General features: G+C 45.5%; 1 protein-coding gene across 1 annotated transcript in view; it reads right to left on the bottom strand.

Moving 5' to 3' along the window:
- Positions 1 to 18,267, bottom strand: part of SPATS2L (spermatogenesis associated, serine rich 2 like) — a 145,893-nt gene extending 127,626 nt beyond the window's left edge. The window contains exon 1 of the mRNA XM_006771807.2: positions 18,213 to 18,267. The gene's annotated coding sequence lies outside the window, so the exon portion shown is untranslated. The remainder of the gene's footprint in view (positions 1 to 18,212) is intronic.
- Positions 18,268 to 18,633: the final 366 nt, after the last annotated feature.

Below are 18,633 nucleotides of genomic sequence, written 5' to 3' on the forward strand. Positions count from 1 at the left end.
TTAAAAGAGCCATCAGGCAGGTTCCACAACCATCAAATCTCACAGAACTGGACAGTGCTATTCATCAGGCATGGTGTCAGATTCCTCTCATCACCTTTCAACATCTCGTGGAGTCAGTGCCAAGAAGACTCGCCACAGTACTGAAGGCAAAAGGGGGCCCAACGAAGTACTGATGGGGTGGTCATAATAATCTGGCCACTCAGTGTATATTTTACTAATATCCCCATTATTCATTTGAAAATATTTTAAATGGTAAATCGCTTCTCCTCAAGAGGGATGACCAGTGACCATCCTATATAATAAAAGCATAGTATGCAAATTGTCCCCTCGACCGAAAGTTCATCTGGGAGTTTGACCAGGGGGTGGAGCCGGCTGGGGTAAGAGAGGGAGGCCCTGGCCAGCTGTGGTGGCAGCAGGCGGCCGGGGAAGGGAGGGAGTACTCGACCAGCAGCCAGCAGGTAGCTGCTAGGGACCCTACCAGTGCACAAATTTTGTGCACTGGGCCTCTAGTTAATTAATAACTGGGAAACTAATCATAAGAGCACTTCTGAGTTAGCCAAGTAGTTTGCTCACTACATTTAATCCCCCATATGACCTTTGACTGCATTCATCGTTATCTCCATGTGAGGGCTGAGGGAGCCAGGCTCAGAGATAGCACAGCACTGCCCAGCATTAGACCAAGCACGGAGCCACGTCTTGAATCCAGTCTGCAGATTCATATCCAAGTCTCTGCTCACAGGTCTAGCTACGCACGAGTTGTACAGACAGCCCAAATGGAACTTGGTGTGCCCTTCCCACCTGCAGAAGTTGGCGGGACATACCCTCCACAGGTCCAGGTGGCGGTCATGTTTTATCAAGGTCCCATGCCTTCTTAGGAAGGCTCGAATGACACTGGCCCTCCCTTGCAAGAACTAAAATGACGGAAGAAAACGAGAACAATTCAAAGACAAGACAATGGGTAAGCTCAAGGGCTATAAAAATTCAAGAACTCAAAAACCAAAGGAAGCTTTCTTGATGAGACAGCGGTTGGTTAGAAAATACAACAGAGTACCTCTTGGATCCAAAATATTACACATTAGGGTTTTTTTCTCTCTTATTTTTACTAAGAACTGAGACCTACAAAATGACAAACCGGGATTACCCTATTAAAAGACACCTTCAATCGTTCCTTTGTTCTGAGAAACTGTTAGCTACTGACTGGCAATACCTATACCATCATCTTCATGTTAATTATGCATTTTTCCTGCAAAATTGATTGCCACACTATCAGCCTTAAGAGCTGCCAAGATAAATGTTTCAAATGGCTGACTTTTTAAAGACAACCTGACAGTTCACCAAGTAATTCTTTAGGGGTTCCTCCCTGTACACTTTATGTCTCCCCTATACCTATACTTAGACCTATAGCAATTATTACAGCTCTTCACTGGTGTATCATCTGATAGCCAAGGCTAAAGATTTTCCCTTTCAACCCTCACATGAAAGTAGTGAAACTTACAACTCCTTAATGCACTCTGGCTCTTATTACTGTTTAATTCCTACATTGATCTATGTGAAATTCTCTATTCCTAGTGAGGTAAGTAATTCTGGCTTAGTCCATACAACTAAACAAAGATGACTTTGTATGATTGAATAAATAAATATTTTCTTCCCTGAGGTTTGCTTTCATCATGTTTTATTTCCTTCGGTTAACACCTTATGTTAATGAGGCTCGATTCCAAAACATATAAGAACATACGCACACAAAAGGTACTATACGGAGCAGGCCAAGAGTTCCAGCCAAGTGTCCTATCTTTTACGTGGCACCGAGTGACATTTTATAAAATCACAAATGGTGACTATTCATTCCTCCAGCCTTGAAAAAGATAGGCATGGACTGCATGCCAGCATGGAAACGCATAAGCTTTGAAATCAGACAGCTGGTCAAATACCATTTCCACCACCGTTATCTCTGTGACCCTGGCAAGCTACTTATCGCCCCTCAGACTTCTCATCTGAAAAATGGGGTTAACAGATGTACCTCAGCAGAGCCTTGGAAGAGTTCAGTGAGAGTTCTGCTGTAAAAAACCTGCCGTAAATCCTGGCACATTAGTAGACACTAAAGAATTGTTATTCTTTTTCTGCCTCTCTATGAAATGCCATTAGTATTTCATTTTGAATCTGTTGTCTATGCACTTAGATAATGTATAGATATTAGTGGTGGTGCTCTTTATGATAGCAAGGAATTGGAAATGGTCTAAGCATTGAGAAATGATTACATTAAGATATATTCATATATTGAAATATATGCAGTCATTCCGAATATTTTTCAAATCATATTTTATGACAAGGGAAATTGCTACCCTAAAGTTTAAGTGAGGAAAACAGACAAGAAAACCTATATAATAATAACAGCTCACATTTACTGAGCATTTACTATGAGCCACGCAGCATGCTATATACTTTGCATTCATTATCTTACTAATTCTTACAACAAACTTATTAGATGCATATTATTATCCCCATTTTACAGAAATAGAAACTGAAGTCTTCATCATCGCGATTTACAGTCACTGCATAAGTAGCACAGCCAGGACTGGAATCTCAGAGTGTCTGATTACAAAGCATGTTTAACTACTACGTGACACTGACTCTTCAGTACAGACATCTGGGTCCACCGTAAGGCTATTTAAACACACACAAATGTACACATACACGCATACCTACAACACGCACATGCATATCTGGAAGGAATAAATGACAGAGGTCAACAATGACAGTTTCTGGATGGTGAAATTTTAGCTAATTTTTAATAATTTTTATCCATTTCAGTATATTTTCCAAATTCAATGAGTGTGTATCATTTTCACAACTAGAAAAAATGTTTTTCAAAAAAGGAAATGTGAGAGAGTACTTGTGACAGTTTATCCTTTGACTTATGGTAGATTTGAGTTTCTCAGTGCTACTATTCCTTTAAATCATTTTTTCCATTGAGTCCAAAGTAAAAAAAAAAAAGACTAATTTGTACATGAATAAGTACAGACACCACCATATGTATATCTGACAGACATTTGATCTATATATATAAAAGCCTAGTATGCAAAGTGTCCCCTCAGGAGTGCAACCGACGGGGAGTTCAATTGCTTGCTATGATGCGCTGACCACCAGGGGGCGGAACAAAGGAAGGCCCCGGCCGGCCCGCAGCCATTAGAGACCCTACCCATGCACAAATTTTGTGCACTGGCCTCCTAGTATTAATATAAAAAGCCAAAGTGTTTGTGTGAAGGGGGAAAATAACCCTTCTCAAGTAACATATAGGTCTCCATGTAGAGAAAGTATGCACCGTCAGGGACACTGCCCTCAGTGCATGCTCCGTCATAGCCATGTAGCGATGCTGTCAGAGCTGTTTGCAGAGACCTGTGCACTGTCTGGACCTGCCTCTGCTTGATCGCGGGCGGTCGCTTCCAGGAGTTTGAAGATAATGATGTGCCGGAGTGACACCTGAGGAGTGATCTCCTGTCACACCACCGAGTCATTTCACAGCCATCACTCCACAGAGAACGGAATGATGGGCCAAAAGGCAGTTCCTTGGAACCAAACAAGCTCATGGGACCACATATGGTAGGAAATATCATGGAATGATAGGCAAGGTATGAATTCATTTCATCAGATTATTTTTACATAAATTGAAAATAAGGTTGTTTGGATAAGCTTTTTAGTAAATTGGTCAAAGGAAAAATTAATGCATTCTAACAGTGGCTCCAAATGAATCTCATTTCACTTCATAGGCGAGGGTCTAGGATTGGCAATAAGTGGATCAATGATGACAGCTTTACTAAGCATCTGACTAACCCTTTCCTGACTCTGAGACAACCCGGGGCGGGAAAATAAGTGCAGGTCAAAGATGACCCAGCTAGTTAAAAAGCTACCAAAATCCACAGATGGGTGTCAGGGGTCTCCAGAAGGTCAAAGGGCCCTCTCTCTGTCCTTGGCTTGTGTTGTGACCAACATTTTGTCAATGACAGAGAAAGTACCATTCTCAAAGCTGTAATCGACAAGTGAAAGAAGTACCACTAACGGGCTGGATTTTTTAATGAGAATTCAAAAATTCTACAAAAAGAGACAAAAATGTAACAAGGATAAGGTTCACACAGTAACTGCACACGGACAGGATAAGGAACACTTGGCTTTGCAGCAGTTGGTAGGAAAAAGAGTTGGGAGGTTTTATTTGAGTTTATAGATATAAACTAACAATGGACTCTCCCTGATTTAGAATGGAGGCCAACACAGTACTGGACTAGATTAATAAAAGAAGGGGGCCCTGAAGAAGGCAGTCAGCAGCAGCTCTGCGTTTCTACCCCTCGGGGAACTCAGGAGTAAGGTGTTGTGTTCAAGCGGCCTCACTTTTTATTTTTTTAAAAAAATATATTTTTATTGATTTCAGTGAAAAAGGGAGAGAGAGAGAGAGAAATAGAAATATCAATGATGAGAGCAAATCATTGATCAGCTGCCTCCTGCACGCCCCCTACTGGGGAACGAGCCCAAAACCTAGGCATGTGCAGTGACCAGGGATCTAACCGTGATCTTCTGGTTCGTAGGTTGATGCTCAATCACTGAGCCACGCTGCTGGGCAAGCTACTCATTTGTAAATGGCACAGGCAGAATGGCGGGTGCCCGGAGGAGTGTGAACAGGCTGGGGAACTGTGGAAAGACCTGGGTCCACATATGGTAGGAAATACCACAGCTATGATGGAATATGTGAAGAGCCGCCACACAGAAGGTACATGTCTATTCTGTGGCACCCCAAAGGGTGACGGCAGGCTAGTGGGGGAGCTCAGGGAGGCAGGTGTCAATATTATTGTCTTCCTGTGCTTGTTAGAGAGTATTGGCCCAACCACATCTAAAGGGGCTTAAGGTCTAGGAGCCCTGCAGGCTCTGTCAGCAAAATTCCTCGGCATCACAAGATTGTGAACTCCTCGTCCCTGGCATGCTTCAAATGGCACCTGGCTGCGGGCAAAGGGGAAAAGCGGGGGACACATTTGTAATTCTCTCAACAATAAAGATAAAAACAAACAAACAAAAAACAAATGGCAGCTGGCTGACTTGGACACTGCATTTGGGGGAATCGTAGACCCCAGCATCCACTACCCTTGTCCAATGCCCACAGTCTATGCTTCTAACTTCACATCAGAAACTTCCCTGAAGGTTTATGTACTTCCCAGTACATTTATGTTAGCAATATCTAAATATGCCTGGCCTTAATAAAGGAGAAATAACTCCATTTAAATGCAATCCAGAGGAGACCAGGAGTCAAATTCTACCAAAGTTTAGAAATGATAAATTCATGTTGTCATGGTAACTTTAGTTGATATCATCCATTATAGCTGAAAGAGTTTTTGCTCTGGGACTGCCAGAACAATAACTGAGTTTATATATTCAATGCCACAAACCGGCACTAAATAAGCTTTTATTTTTAATTTTGGAGGCAGGAGATTTACACTTTCTCCTTGCGTGCTCACAATTTCAATATGGCCCTACGCTAAGGCCATGGTATCACAGTGGGGGAGTCAACCCATGTCCTGAATCCAGGCCACCACTCACCCTTCCCAGGGGGAATGCCCAGGGAAGACAAAGACCCTCTAGGCCAGGACATCGGCAGTCACGTAGCCAGCATAACAGCCTCCACTTTCCCCTTTACAAATTCTACCACGGCCCACATTTCCATAAAAAGCCCTCGTGGATCAGCAGTGGCAGAGTGGCAGATCCGACCATCTCACCGCTGTATGGCACTTCAATAAATGGGTTTTTTCAATTATGTATTAGCAATCACTGTAATATATGAATGTCAGCCCACACTGAGAACAATATTGCCTCCAATCAAAACCATTCTTCCTCAGTACACTACAGCTTTCTCCCCCTCCTGTAAGCAACAAAAGCTACAACAAAAGAACTTCCCAAACACCCACAGTTACAGAAAGAATGGCTCCGGCAAAATAAGTGTGAAATCTGTCCCTGGTACCTAATTTGTGTCTGAGTCTTCCTTTCAGGGTATTTGAGTGCCGTCCTTTATTTGTCATTTGTCAGCAAAGCATAGAAATAAAAGTTTATTTTGATGGCGGTGTACCTGACTATTCAGAGATTCAAAAAGTTGCTTTGTTTATTCTTACATTTTCCTGGCAGAAGATGTAAACATGCCCTTTTTTCCATGGCTTCCTGCTGTATTCATTACCCCAGGTGAATATTTCCACAAATGCAAACCACCAGGCAAGGCTGGCCTCAAGCAAAATGTGAAGGCAACTTCCTTCTGCTCCTTTTGTGCCCTTGGATGGGTAAAACCTGGGCCCCTCGACCCAGATTCCTTCTGTTCTTCCTTCCCAGTCGCAGGGAAGGGTCTATACCAGTGGTTCTCAACCTTCTTAATGCCGCGACCCTTTAATACAGTTCCTCATGTTGTGGTGACCCCCAATTTCATTGTTACAAATTGCACATAATGAAAGCATAGTGATTCATCACAAAAACAATATGTAATTATATATGTGTTTTCCGATGGTCTTAGGCGACCCCTGTGAAAGGGTCGTTCGACCCCCAAAGGGATCGTGACCCACAGGTTGAGAACCGCTGGTCTATACACTTACTCATTCCAAGGACCTAAGTTACCACTTCTATAGCATTTGCAGTTGAGGCCCTGCTGTTGGGCACTTTATATCCTGTTTTATTTAGTCATAAAACCATAACAAACAAATAGGTATTAGTCCCACGCCATACATGAAAAACTGAGGTTTCTTAATTAAGTAATTTGCTCAAGTTCATCGAGCCAGCCAATTACATGAGTCAAAACCAGGGCATTCAGGGACCAAATGTGTCTTCCTTTTCTTCTAAACCGTACTGGTATTGGGAAAAAGCCCAGAGTTGTAATATACGCTTTCCCACATCAGAGAGCAGGATCCTACTAAGAATTGCAGTTTAAGTGCTGACATTTGAAGCGCCCTTTTGAGTGGTGCAGGTTCTGAAATCACCTCGTGGAGGCAGCCGCCTTTCTTATGCACACGTAAGACTGGCCTGCCCACAGGAGACAAAGCAGCAGCTGTACCACAATTTAGAAAAACACAGCCCTACCTGTGCCTTCGCTTTTCTTCCCAAGCTGCACATATGGTACAAATGGGACCTCCAGACCCGCGGAGCTGCCAATCAGTGAGCAGTGTTTGGTGTTAGGGGCCTGGAGCCAGGGACCAGCCAGCATCCAGGCAAGCTATGAAACCAATGATTGAACGAACAGACTTTCCTGCCGGTTGCTGGAGGCCTGAAGGAACCTAAAGAAGCCTGGCGGGGGGTAGCAGGGAGGGGCAGGCCTTGCAGCTCAGAGGCAAGACTACCGTCCAGGGAGGCGTGGGGATACATGATGGCACACTCACCCCAAGGCATTTGGGATTGCTATGCAAGAACTCAAAGCAGGGACTTGGGAAGTGAAGATTTGGTTACCCGAGGATGAGGCTGCTATGGTTTCCTAGGTCAATTGTCTGGCCAAGCAAGCTGCACGGTCAGCAGGATGGACAGTCACTAAGGGAGCGGTGAGGCGCCTGCATGGGGCCTAAACCGCTCCCAGATCCTGCAAGTGGGGGAGAAATAATCCCAGCAGGAGGGCCCCCACTTTCGCAGGCCGTTTCTATGGATGGGTGACTTCCATCCTTTTATTTTGAGCACAGAATCTTTCCCCTTAACAGAATCTCTTACTGATGCCTAGTAGGTAAAAGCAAAGAAAGAAAACGGCTCAGAAGCGAAGGGTTCCACAGGACACAGCGTGCAAACTCCCAGGAGAGCGCGCTGAGTCACGCAGAGTCGCGCTGCCTATCAGCCTTCCCTGGAACCTGATCCTGTGAGCCTCTCTCTCCTGATGGTCCTGGCTTCTTCCCCTCACCGCCACGTTTCTGCCTCCTGCTCCAAACGCTAAGCTCTGCTTCCCGATCACCGGTCGGCTTTTCCACTGTGAAAACCTGAAGCTCTGCGTATCTCATAGGCCACAACATATCTTCTGGGCCTTTCTGACGGCCCATACGCCTGTCCTCAAAGCCTCGGGGGCTCACGGCTGCCAGATCGCCGTCCTCAAGATCTGGAGGCATGCCGCGCTTCTGCAGGGCACGGACCAGTTGTTGGGCATGGCGTTGTTTGACACACAGCGACCATGGGATGTGCATATTATTGAGGCTCAAGACCCATCGATTCACTGGCTTGCTCGGATCCTACAGCTAGACAGTGGGGGAGCCGGGACTTAGCCACTAGGAAGGGGCAATGGCCGGCTGGAGGGCTCAGAGACACGGGCGTGCCTCACGGTTGGGAAGCTCCCACAGGCTGTGACTCCACTTGTCCCCTGCTCCTCCTGTCGGTCTTCAATGCTCCCTCTAGCACACGAGGATCCCTGCTTCTCACTCCTGACGGTGGCTGGGAGACAGCTGTGCTTTCCTCGCGACTTCAGCACTGTGAGCAATGCCTGTAATTCTCCCGCCCGGCGCTGGCACAATCCGTCTCTCCGATTCTGAATCTGCTCTGAAGCACTTTGTATCTCTGGATTGAAGAGACGGGGTGACTGCTGCCTCTCTATGCCTGTAGGGCTGACTTCATCACTCAGAGAGCGCCTGGGCTGGCTCTCGCAGGAAGCCTCTCCTGGGAATGAGGAGATGTCCTATAACGATGCTGTCCAGTGGAACTTGAATGTGAGCCACACAGGTAATTTACAATATCCTAGCAGTCACGTTAAAAAGGTAAAAGAAACATGTGAAATTAATTCTGATATGCATTTTATTTAACTCTATCCAAGATCTGTTTCAACCTTTAATCTATATTAAAATTTGTTAGTGAGATGTTACATTCTCTTTTTCCTATGAAGTCTCTGACCCCATGGTGCATCTGACGTTTGCAGCCTATCTCAATTTGGACTAGACGTACTTTAAGGGCTCACCGGCCAGATCCAGCTGGTGGCTGTGGTACTGGTCAGTCCCATGCTCCCACCCCTCCTCTCATTTCTTCCCTGGAACGACTCCTGCTCTGTAGCCGGGATGACATAGGCAGGGGCCCACAGCGGGGACCAGGAATTAGAGGAGACGGTAATACACACCTGGAGGGCGAGCCCAGATCACAGGGAGCTTTTGTTCCAGGCTAGAGAGCTCTGATCTTATCCCTGAGCAGCACTGACTCTGCTGGAGGCTTTCAAGCAGCAGAGTGGTGACTGCATTTGCCTTTTAGAAAGGCAGCCATGTGGGGAGTGGAGTGGAGGCAGGCCAGGCAGAAGGCAGAGAGACCAGCTCCCAGGCGACTGCAGTGATCCGCCAGAGGAGTGACGAGGGCATGAGCCACAGCAGTGATGGTGGCCATGCTCTAGAGAGGTGAGGGCAGGTGCAAGGCAGTTAGAAAAGATAGCGTCCACAGGGTTTGGTGATCAGTAAAACATAGGGATTTGAGGAAGCACAAGGAATCTACAGCAACTCCCAGATTTTAAACTTGGTGAAGTAGGTTTCACTGATTAAGAGAACACAAAAAGTATGCTGCTTATGGAGGTGGAGTTTTGAACCTGGAGCAGAGGTCAGAAGAGTTCAAGGTTGATTAAGGAATCAATGGCATATAGGTGGTAGCAGAAGGAAACAGGTGAGTTGCCCCAAGGCAAATGTGGAGAGCGAGCAGAGGACTGAAGGGGCGTGTCAGCATTTTGAAAAACCCTAACTTAACTCTGGTGCCGTGTCACATATAGAAATTTTTTGATATTTTCAACCATGGTAAAACAAAGACATATTTTTGATATTTTATATATTTAAATGCCATTTAACAAAGAAAAATCAACCAAAAAAAAATGAGTTCATAGGTTCGCCATCACTGCTCTAGAGGATGCTACGGTTTAGGAGGAGGAAAGGAACCCGCAGAGAACCAATACAGAACACTGGGCAACAGGGAAAAACAGAGAGAGGAATGTCTCAGAAAACAGATGGGCAAAGTTCCAAGGGGCAGAGAGAGGTCATTAACACCAGCACAGGTCAAGAGTTAGAGGAGAATCCTGGACGACAGATCTGGTTTGAAGGACAGAGGTGGCCATTATGAAAGGGCAGGATTGTGGAGGGTTGGAGAGAATGAGTAGGTGGGAGGAGCCGGTATTGCATGAGGACTTATCATTCAAGGAGATGCCTTCTGAGGCCAGGAATGGGATGGAACATAACCATGCAGACAGAGAAGGAGCCAAGGGGATTCTGTTTGTCTTGTCTTCTGTTTTGAGAAAAATGAGGACTTACACATGCTCATGCACTGAGAGAAAGGGTTGGTTGAGACCCTGAAGACAAGGAAGATAAAGAAGCCAGATCCCTGAGGAAGCAAGAGGGGATGGCATCCAGAGAGATTAGCCCCAGGTTGGAAGAAGGTACAGGAAAGAAAAGGAGTGGGGAAGATCTGGTCATTTCTAAGGAAGATATAACATTAACATTGCAAAATTTTCCTTGAGTAGAAATATAGATGAAATATAATTGCACATGAAGGTGTGCTTTTTCTTTAATAGTTCTTGGAATATTACCAAGCCTTTCACACACCTTTGGACTGACTTCACCTAAACGTCACCTCAGGTGACAGTCATCACCCCGGAGAGCCACCGTGGTTGTTTATAGCGAGTGGCCTCTCTGATTGGTTGGTGTCCAGTGCCGAACTGATGGGTAAATATTCTCAGTGTCACCATGCATTACCTCACAGGGTAGGGTAAGAAGAAAGCTGGGGGTGGGGGTCAGACACCAAACAGGTTCATCTGCCACTTCACAGCTCTGCTGATTCGATCAAGCCACGTGACTTCCCTGAGCTTGTGTCCTCTTCTTAAAAGGATACATAATCCCTACCTTGCAAGATCATGTGAGGTTTAAATGAGATGACCAATAAGTGTGAACTATCATGATGATGATGGTAATTGTAGTCACTGTGTTCTGATGTGCAGGAATTGGGTGTGCTGATAATGAATGCGGGCTTTGCAACAATTAGCACCTGGATCCATAAGGAGAACTTCAGAATCAATCCTGTTAGGAAGGGCCCTTGAAAATCCTACCGGCCATTCGATGTTTGCATCCTTTCTTCATCCAGTGCTTACTCAGTCCCTGCCCTCAGACTGCCTGGGCTTGGCTCCTGCTCTACAACTTCCTCAACCTCCTAGGCTTCAGTATTGCTCTTCAGTGAGCCGGGAGTAATCAGCATAAGTACTTCAAAGCACTACTTTGAGGAGAAAGGAGATCATGCATGTATTTAAAGGAGACACTGCCTGTGGTATAGCCTATGCTTGAATGCACTTAGTCATGGCGGGCTTACCATCTAATGCAGGGGTCCTCAAACTACGGCCCGCGGGCCACATGCAAATACAAATATTGTATTTGTTCCCGTTTTGTGTTTTTTTTTTTTTACTTCAAAATAAGCTATGTGCAGTGTGCATAGGAATTTGTTCATAGTTTTTTTAAACTATAGTCCGGCACTACAACGGTCTGAGGGACAGTGAACTGGCCCCCTGTTTAAAAAGTTTGAGGGGCCCCTGATCTAATGAGATAGTGCAGTCCATCACAGGACTACTTCCCTTCCACTGACCCCAAATCTCTCTCTGAAACACACCCATTGGTCCTAGTTTCATAATCCATGGGGGTAGTTCTATCGCCTCACACTAGGGTTCTATATAGAACACTGTGTTTGCCCATTTACTGAGCTCTGCTGGGCAGTGTCTATATGGCTGCCCACTTGGGAGCACAATCGGGCAGACATTCCCTCTTTACATCCCCGGGAGAGTTCAGCCTTCAGCGGTGTTTCCATAATGCAGGAGGCCTTTCTGAGCATTCTAAGCAAGTTGGATGCTACCCAGGAATGCACTGCTTACATTGCTTACAAGACTTATTTTGCGCTTTATGTCATGGTCAGTTCAGCACTTGGCACCGGAAGTAATTATTGCAGGTGTCACTATATCCTTTAAGTTTCATTATCGAACCCCACAGACCACCGACGCCCAGGAGAGCCCTAGCATACGTACGACCCAGGGTAGAGTTAAAAACCCTGCAACGCCTGCCCAGCACTGCCCCTGCCCTCCCCCATTCCCATGCCCCTGTATTTCCAATAACAGCTATGACGTCTTACCCCAATCCCTTTAATAATCAGCTCAAACAATGATGACACTTTAGCAGGTCCCTGCCCCACGCCCCTGCCCGCCACCAGGAGGAGGAACTTTTCCCTCTTAGACCCTTGCTTCTGGGATACATGTTATTTCTCCTTCTTGACTATAAACTCCTTCCTGGCAGAAACAGTGCCATGTACTACATGAGTCTTATTAAAAGTTTAAAGATTTGGGTTTTGTCCTCAACACAATAGCAGGGGTGTGGCATCTCTTCCCTACCTCAACTTTCATCCCCAGATGGATCCCCCAGATAAATTTATTTTTAACATTACAAGGCAGCTTTTAAATGAAAAGACTGGGCAGCCCAGTGATAAAGTCTAGGATTTTAGGGCCGATTAGCGGAACTTTTATACAATTGATTAACTCTAGTCTAAATTGTTTTATGTATAAAATACTGGCACAGCCTGCATGCCTTTATTTTTGCTCACTAATGGGACCCATCACTCACCTTAAAATAATGATAACCTCCGTAATCCTAACTCATACCTGCCAGCCTCCATCGTTACCTCCACTCTGGAAAATGCCAGGACTCCGAATCCTCACAGCTGAGGAGTAAGGAGGCTGATTAGAACCACTGAAGAAAAATGGGAAAAACTCCTTGACAAATGCCTCCTGCAAATGCCTGTCTGTCCCTGTGACCCAATGTCAACATTAATTTCTATGTTGACAAATATTTACGAAGGTCAGGACTCGGTGTCAAGCTGCAGCCTAGGCTCTGGGGACACAATTGGGAGCAGTACACAATATTAAATCCCACCATTAAAAAAAAATCCCCTTCTGGTTGTCCAGTGCCTGCTATACCCAAGGGCCTGTAAACGATTCAAGGATAGCGCACATGGCACAACAGTGCCCTCAAGGAACTTGCAATCTAGTTAGGAAAGAAAAAATCACGAACACAATAGTATAAGAGAGAGCCTGATGGTCTAAAGCAGCGGTTCTCAACCTGTGGGTCGCGACCCCTTTGCCGGTCGAAGGACCCTTTCATAGGGGTCGCCTAAGACCATCCTGCATATCAGATATTTACATTACGATTCATCACAGTAGCAACATTACAGTTATGAAGTAGCAACGAAAATAATTTTATGGTTTGGTCACAACATGAGGAACTGTATTTAAAGGGCCAGAAGGTTGAGAACCACTAGTCTAAAGGAATGATGCAGACAAAAGGGCAGAAGAGAAAGAAACAGATGAGGGTAACATGGACAGGTGGACTTGAACTTAAAGACTGTGGTTAGGTCAGAGGAAAAAGGAAAGACATTCTAAAAGGTTAATCATGGACTGTACCAGACAGATCAGTTGGTTAGAGCACCGTTCCAGTGCACCATGGTTTTGAGTTCCATCTCCAGTCAGGGCACATACAAGAATCAACCAATGAATGCAAAAATAAGTGGGACAACTAGTCTCTCTCTCTCTCTCTCTCTCTCTCTCTCTCTCTCTCTCTCTCCTCCTCTCTCTCAAATCAATAAACAAAACAAAAACAAAAACAAAATGTAGATCATGAACAAAAGGGTACAAAGTCACCTTTGAAGGCCAGTGATATCCAGTTGGTAGGAGTAAAGGTTCATGTTGGAGCGAAGTAAGTTAAATTTGGGCAAGACCATGAGGCACACTGGAACAGGTTGAGGGATTAGACTTTATGTCAAAGGCAACTTGGGGGGCAGGGCATGGAAAGATTTTAACTATAGAAAGAGCACTTTAGAATCAGATAAACATCAGATAAACCTGACTTCAACACAGCCTTCTGTGAGACAATTCTTGGAGAAGAGTTTTGGAGAGGTCCATGTGACATGACGGAAGTGTGCAGAAGGGAGCAGACTCAATCACCCGAGAGCACAGCGATGCTGAGGGCCTGGCTCTCCGGGGAAAGTGAGAATACAGAGGACAGGTGGGGCTGGCTCCATGGGAGTGTTACAAAGGAAGAGTTAACAGGACCTGATGCAGAGTTTTACTGAGGGAACCAAAGAGTGGAGTCAGGGTGGTTCCTAGGTCTCAAGTCTGGGTGATGAGCAGAATGCTAAGACTATCAAGAAAAGGAAAGTCTTTTCACTGTGCAAGGAAAAGGTTTAGCAAAGAACATGAACAGTTTGTTATCAGGCAGGAGGCCTTTTAGCCTGACAGCAGGACATCCACTTAGGAAAAGTCTGTGAAATGGGCGCATAAATGAATACGGATAGTAGTTGTGTCAGCACCAAAGATTTGTATGATGCAAAGGCAGATGACACCATCACAATTAAGAATTTCTTATTAGAAACTAGTGGCCTGGTGCACAAAATTTGTGCAGGGGGGGTGTATCCCTCAGCCGGGCCTGCACCCTCTCCAATCTGGGACCCCTCAGGGGATGTCTGACTGCCGGTTTAGGCCCGATCCCTGAACCGGCAGTCGGACATCACTCTCACGCCCTCTCCAATCTGGGACCCCTCAAGGGATGTCCGACTGCCCGTTTAGAGATGTCCGACTGCCCGGTGTGGGATCGGACCTAAATGTGCAGTCAGACATCCCTCTCACAATTAAGGACTGCTTGCTCCCAACCGCTCGCCTGCCTGCCTGCCTGATTGCCCCTAACAACTTCTGCCTGCCAGCCTGATCGCCCCCTAACTGCTCCCCTGCCAGCCTGATTGATGCCTATCTGCTTCCCTGCTGGCCTGATCACCCTCAACTGCCCTTCTCTGCTGGCCTGATCGCCCCAAGGCTTTTATTAGTATAGATACTATTAAACAAAGGTAATGGGAATGATATAAAGAGAGAGAAATAAATTATTTTTCTTAGATGTGGTACTTAGTGGATCCTGTCCAGTGCCACAACACTGAACGCATTAAGTTCTGTAGCAATTCAACATATGGCCTATTTACATAACAAGCATCGCAACTCCAAAATAGCCATTTTGATGTGTCAAGGAACTAACACCTTCACAGCAGACTACTTCCAAAAAGGGAAGAGAAGGAAAGGTTTGTTTTTCTTCTATCATTATGTGTACTGGATCATTAACTGTTTGTATCATGAAAATCTTATTTTAATTGTGTGATTACACGGCAAGGCAGAACAGTGATGGCATGAATTGATTAGTTGAATTATGCACAATCATGTAGAGATCAATAAACAGACTCCATCACTCTGTCACATTATATTTCTGCCCTCAGGTCCTGTGTCATGTTTGTAAAAGCAACTGTTCTGTGTACAAAAATTACAGCAGTCTTATGATGCAGTTGTCACAGTCAAATAATAGTAACAGGTCTACAGAAGATGACCAGGAAAGAAGTACTATGGAACAGTGAGCAGGCAGAATCTGTTTAATGCACACAGAACCCACCCCATTCTTATTCGGCAAGACAGGTGGTGATAGCTCAGATCTTACCCTGAGCAATCTCAGAGTCTCCCATTTTATCAAACAAAACCAGAAGTTCCTGCCCCGGCTCACCTCCTAAGATGCTGATTAAAATTGTGCAAAGGTAGTAGAATGAAGACCACCTACGCATGCGCGCCTTCAACACAAAAGCCATCAATGAATATTCATGGCTAATCACAGCACAATTCTATGATCAGAAACTGAGATACTGATAACACTTAGGACCCAAAATGAGCCATATCTGAAGATTAACTTCTGACGGAGAAGTATTCCTATTTGCACAGCAAAAGTGACCTATGAGCTGCTTGTGATTGGCAGTGCTTCAAAGACTGCAGTGATGTGGCCCAAGCATTTTCCTTCCCTGATCATTACAGAGATGGCAAAGCAGCTCCCAAGCCCAGGGATACTGTACCCACAAGGGCCACCTGAAAATCAGTGGGCGCACAGAACCGATTACAGGACCTCTATTGGGGCCTCTCGTAAACAAAATGAATACAAAAGGAGTCCGGATCCCTCTGCCTGTCCAAGTAAGTATATGAAACGAAGTTGATTCCTAGGAATTCATTTAATATTTTCAGGGGCAAGGATTACAGAAAGAAAGAAAATTGCCAGTTAATATACTCCTTTCCCTGATGTTGAGTTTTTACTATCCTCTTAAATAATCTCTGCATTCAAGTGATTGCATGTTTTATGCAAATTATCTTTGGGGCTAGTCTAGTTGTGTGTGTGTGTGTGTGTGTGTGTGTGTGTGTGTGTGTTTAAAGCCACAAAGATACAGAATTTTACATGCTTTCTGTTCTGCTGCTCCATAAAATAGGTTTTAACAAAGCTTGAGTTTAATCCAAAACTCTAATTAGAGACTGTGGCAATGAATGCCTTATCCAAACAGAAAATCATTCCCAAAGTTGATTTTTCCCCCCAGCTAAAGATCCAACAAATATGATCAGACACAGGTATTTTTAAACACTGCAGTCACTTGATAAAACTGCCCCACCCACACAACACACTGCTCTCTGGTGAAGTGATACAATTGTCTAAGGCCAATGACATACGTTACACGAAAAGCAACTTCAGTCTTTATTTTCAGTGCATCTTTCAAAATAACCGAATTTGTTACTTATTCTTTTTTTCTTAATGAAACAATTTCTGACTTCCTATCCTTCCCCCCCCCCCCCCCCCCCTTGCCATATTGCAATCAGCCTTCTCTCTAGAAAACATAATCCATCAGAACGGCAATGAATCATTCCTGTGAGACGAACTAAAACGCTGTGGTAAAGGGCACACGACCTTCCTCTTTCAAATACTGGCACCCAGCCTCTCCATCTGCATTGGTTCTACAATTTCAGAGCCGTTTTTTTTTTTTCTTGCGAAGGGACGAGTAAAAGTTTCGAATACACTTTTAAAATTGCAAGTAAGCAAGCGGAGCGGTTCCACAGCATTTTATGTGGAGATGGGCTGTGTTTGAAGTTCACCAGTTCTCAAGCCACAGAGTCTGTCATCTCCTCAAAGGAAATACTGTACATAAATCAGGACAGGGTCAGGTCCCAAGCCCTCGCAGCCACTGACATCAGGAAGGCCGGGAGCTGAAAGCTTGGGAAGTTCACGAACACACACACACCAACCCCCAAGAACAGGGACCTCCGCTCGGGAGGATGCGAGGCTTCGGTGGCATCGCGGTCCAGGCTCGGCCGGTCCTCTCCTGCGGGTGCAGTGAGACGAACACCTAAGTAGAGTGGATAAATAGTGATTTATTCAAATGGTGACCCATTGTAGACAATTATAGGACATGACTAGAGTTATGTACAACAGCATGGATGAAGTTTACAAGCAATTTTAAATGAAGGGAACAAGACACAAAGGACCACATAGAAGCTGAAGCTCTGTGTAAGTCCCCATACAGCTATAAACAACCATTTTGTCCGTAACTGGGGCGGTAGACATATAACTCCATGCCTTTGCCAAAACCCATAATGCTTTGCATCACAAACAATGAACATTAATGTACACAATTTTTTTTTAAATCAACTGGAATGTCACAGTGGATCCCAGAATCGAATGCAAGCTGTAACAAATGAACCTCACCGTGCTACGATGAACGGCATAACTGAAATAAAAGGGGCCAAAGGAAGAGCCAACCTAATACATTTTGGAAAACTGTTTTGACTGAAAACTGTAAGGCTAAAGACAAAAAGAACTGTGAATAAGCATTGCATGCTGATTGGCAAATGTTTTTCTTCCAGGAGTAAAATGGAACAATTCTGAAACCGCATGACATGTATCCTAAGGTTGAATAAATATGTTAAGAAAAGGCAGATTGTGGGAGCCAGGTTTTTCCCTGTCAGAGAAAGTTACAAATAAGCAAGGCAGTGAGGCTAGAAGGAGCACTTAATCCTGGACTGGAGGAAGACAGTCTGGATTCGTGTTCAGTTTACTTTATAAGCAGGCAGACGGATGCAGAAATAATTGTATGTATGTATGAGCACATGGTTTAGTGTACATTCATGTTTCCTAGCTCTGTCAGCTGGGAGGGCCTAGACGCAGTGACACTACCCCTCTCCCCCCACTATCCATGAGCACACCCAAGGCTCAGACCTTGCTTTCCAGGTAAGTATCCTCCAATTAAAGGGCCATGGCTCCTTGGAGAAATGACTACTCTAGCCCTGGGGCAGGGGATGTTCAAGGGGAGCCTGGAGCACCCTCCCGCGCCCTCCCAGCTCCTCTCCCACCCACTTTCCAGAAGAATCGCTGCCACACTTTGCTTGCTTGCCCCGCACCAGCCAGCCCGCCGTCCCCCGGCCGCCGCCTCTCTTAGTGATGTGGTCACCGCCGACACGTGTTGCAGGAGAGGCACCCCCACACCCGGGAGCGCGAACTCGGCCCCCCGCCCCGTGGACGGAGGCGAGATGCTGCCCCTTTGGGGAGGTTGCAATGCTCTCCGGTGCTGAGCCAGGCGCCAAACGTAAACAAAGGGAGCGGGTTCCGAAGGGACCCAAAGAACCAGGCGCGGGAAAGTCCTAGGCTGGGGTCCCACCTTAGAAACCCCGCCAGCCCGGGGCGTCCCGCCCCCGCCCCCCTTTTTCGCTGCCTGTGCACGCCGAGCTGCTGAAAGGTGGTGGCTCTGACCGTGTGCGATCACCGAGGTCCAGATTGG

The sequence above is a fragment of the Myotis davidii genome, unplaced genomic scaffold (genome assembly GCF_000327345.1).
Source record: "Myotis davidii unplaced genomic scaffold, ASM32734v1 scaffold945, whole genome shotgun sequence".
NCBI lineage: Eukaryota > Metazoa > Chordata > Mammalia > Chiroptera > Vespertilionidae > Myotis > Myotis davidii.